The 3,013-nt window shown below is 35.2% G+C and overlaps 1 long non-coding RNA gene across 1 annotated transcript; it reads left to right on the forward strand.

Annotated features, from left to right (window-relative positions):
• The first annotated feature begins 417 nt into the window (after positions 1 to 417).
• Positions 418 to 925, forward strand: LOC108558529. The gene is made up of 3 exons (XR_001890902.1): positions 418 to 475; positions 555 to 799; positions 852 to 925. It is a non-coding gene; the product is annotated as an uncharacterized LOC108558529 (long non-coding RNA).
• The last annotated feature ends 2,088 nt before the right edge of the window (positions 926 to 3,013 follow it).

Consider the following 3,013-nt stretch of genomic DNA (forward strand, 5'->3'; position numbering starts at 1 on the left):
TTACTTACTGATTTATCGTAAAAAAAAGATTACAATTTTGCCGTATCCCGTGAACCCCCCCTGCTTAAAATAACTTCTCACCGACAGTTGGTAATTGCATAATCAGATGACAACATTGACAATTAAACTTTTGCAATGAATACTTACTAAAATATATTAAAAGGTTTAAAATTGTAAATTTGTATTAAAAGATGAATCAATTGCAGCAACTTAAATTCTATACTTCGTGTATTGCATATAATTTAGCACAAAGGTGATTAGCAGGGGGCCTGCACAGGATAGGGCAAAAACTAGTCCTTTTATTTTGAGTTGGTAGTATCTGCTAGCCTATATGTTTAGAGAGAAGAAGATTTTTTTAGTGATTTTTACTTCCGTTTGTTTCACGATTACAAAATTTTTCAAGTTATCCGTGATTATGCGTAAGTTTGTTTTATTTCGCCCATTTTTGTTTCGCTATTGTCAAGAACACAAGCAAGTAAGTAACATTTCTATTATTCTTTTTATATGTATATGTATGGTCTAAGAACAATTTAATTAATATAGTTGTGTATTAGAATGGTTTATAGTTGTTGCGTCCAAGGATGTAAAACTAAAAGCGGCCAGAATATAAAGATGAGAAAATTTCCTCCAGTTAATTCTCCACTGTTCGAACAATGGAAAATTGCTACGAGGAATAATTTATTGCAAGATAAGGATAGTCACTATATATACTGTATTACTCAACACCTGCACTAATATTATTATCAATAATATTAATTTGTGAATGACCATCTATATGTATGTGGACAACATTGGAGAGGTAATTAATCTATTGTTCAATACATCACAACTAATCAATGTTATTTCTTTAGACTCGATGGATCAAACATGAGTAAACGTGAACCATCTATGAGAATGAAGTATAGGATGTGGACCATCTATGATGTAATATTCTTAAATAAAAACATTTTTTAGTTAAATTTTGTTTTATTTATTTATATTTTAATATATAAATAATATATATATAAAAAAAGTTTTATACTTTATTTATTTAAGGTTGGTATTAACGGATTTCTATTTTCTAGTTCTCCCCAAAGACGAGTTTTTTAACTAGCAACTGACGGTTCCCTGGTGATTAGACAAGAAATATTCAGGCTGAGATGTACTTAACGTAAAATAACTTACATAAAGGTAAAGTTTATGAAGGGAAACAACTTGTGTTTAAGGTAAATAGAAATTAAAAGATAAAGAGTTGCAAGAGATTATTGTTGACTTTTCTCGTTTTTGTTACTAGGGAATTTCCATATTTTCATGTTGTTAAGAAAAAAAAGGACAGTAGATGAACGTCGAAGGAAACTCATTGATAAATCTGGGGAATGCATTAATCACGTCGTCCCTGTTTCACGTAGATAAAAGGAGGCGACGTCGTCGTCGTTGAGGGGGTGTCGCGATGCGGAACTCCATTTTTACTTATTATTCCATTATTTCCGGGGAAACCCCCATCGCGCGCGAAAAGCCGCCAACCGAAGAATGGAAAAAGAAGCAGCAGCAGCGGAAGAAGAAAAACTCGTGAGTAAAGATGGGACAGAGATGCATATTGCTTATTAGAAGAGACTGCGTCGCGTAAATAATCGAACCGTGATTGATGGCTTCAGCTCCCAAAAACACTTCACCGATCTAAGACATCTCTCGCTGTTTATTAGAGGAAATCGAAGAACGCGCCGATAATTTATGTTTGAAATATCGGCGACGCGTCCGCAGTTTCTTTCTTCTTTCTTCTTTTTCTATTCTAGGGAGGGAAACATAGTCGTAATTCATGTTTTACGAGTGCAGCGAACGGACGTCGGATTCCGGCGGAGGCGCCGGGTGCTCTCCTCCCGCCTAGGCAACCCACACGACCCCTCGACGATGACCATTGTCCATGTCGCGCGGCAACCATCCATAACAAAACTTTGCGCGTTCCGCCAAGTTGGAGCGTTTTTCCTTCGGAATTGCCCCATCTCTATATGCAAATATCATACAATCCTGATGTACATATTCGAACATATTCCAAGAATGAACAACTAAAAACAAGAAAAGTTTGCAGAATATACTGATTATGGATGATGCGAGGACTTCTTTACAGCACCACCGAATCGAAACTTATGCAACGTAACATACAAAAGTTTTTGCTCGTTTGTTATTGCTACCAACGAAATGTAATTACTTACAAAATCGAAACGTAAAAATAACCAAATAATTTTATACTTTTATTTTTATCTATATTTACGTTTCATGAAATTAATTGCAATCGAATTTGGTATATTTGGTTGTTGTTTGTTTTTGCATCGAAATAACGTTATTAATTAGTTTAAAATCTTTGATCTTTGAATCATAATTTAAGCGCCAAATTCAAAACTTTAAAAAATAATTTTAATAATTGCGACGATGCGAACGTATCAGTCTTGATAGGCAGACAGATGGTGTGTATTGTGTGTGTGTGTGTGTGAGCGCACAAGTCGAAGGAATATAACTTTAAATGAAAGATCGCCGAAGTTAGATTCAAACTAATAACAATGAATATCATTTAAGTTTCGAAATAGACTTATAACCGGATTGTCCGAAGTTTCGCGAACTTGGGTAATATAACGAATTGTTCGCACACATTTTCGCGGAAAATCTAAACCGTTTTGCGAACGCGCATTCCATCCTCCTCGCATCTCCTCTCTATTTCGAACGTCCGTGTCACGTCTTTATCTCTCTCTCGAAAGCCGACAAAAGGGAAGCATTTAAAATCAATGGGCAAAGGTACAATAGGTAAACACTCCCATCAATGTGACTCAAACCGCAATGAGATCGTAACGATATTATACCGAGTGTTTCTCGATACTTTTGCACAAGTATTTCAATCTTTCAATGGAAATTTATTACGATCTGATGGAGGATTCAGTTATGAAATTTTCGAGCTCATGACTATTTATTTCGCTGAACGGGATTAGGTAAATGCTTGATATAATCCTGTTCCTCCGAAGAATAATCCGATTCATCATCATCT

Source organism: Nicrophorus vespilloides, unplaced genomic scaffold, assembly GCF_001412225.1.
Source record: "Nicrophorus vespilloides isolate i.1.1-1 unplaced genomic scaffold, Nicve_v1.0, whole genome shotgun sequence".
NCBI lineage: Eukaryota > Metazoa > Arthropoda > Insecta > Coleoptera > Silphidae > Nicrophorus > Nicrophorus vespilloides.